Below are 350 nucleotides of genomic sequence, written 5' to 3'. Positions count from 1 at the left end.
TGTCTCCTCTTTGTTTTTGTCTCTTTTTTATTTTTATTTTTTTTTGTTTTTTTTGTCTCCGTTTTTTTTTTGTCTTTTTCCTTTTTTTGTCTCCTTTTTGTTTTTTTGTCTTTTTGTTTTTATTCTCCTTTTTATTTTTTTTCCTTTTTTGTTTTTGTTTTTTTCTCCTTTTTGTTTTTTTTTTCTTTTTGATTTTTTTGTCTCCGTTTTGTCTCTCCTTTGTCTCCTTTTTCCTTTTTTTTTCTCTTTTGTCTCCTTTTTGTCTCCTTTTTGTCTCCTTTTTGTCTCCTTTCTGTCTCCTTTTTGTCTCCTTTTTGTCTCCTTTCTGTCTCCTTTTTGTCTCCTTTCTC

This window comes from Eimeria mitis, genomic scaffold (genome assembly GCF_000499745.2).
Source record: "Eimeria mitis Houghton genomic scaffold, Emh_scaff723, whole genome shotgun sequence".
Classification (NCBI taxonomy): Eukaryota; Apicomplexa; class Conoidasida; order Eucoccidiorida; family Eimeriidae; genus Eimeria; species Eimeria mitis.
The sequence above is the reverse complement of the archived record's forward strand: the minus strand, read 5'-3'. Positions refer to the sequence as shown.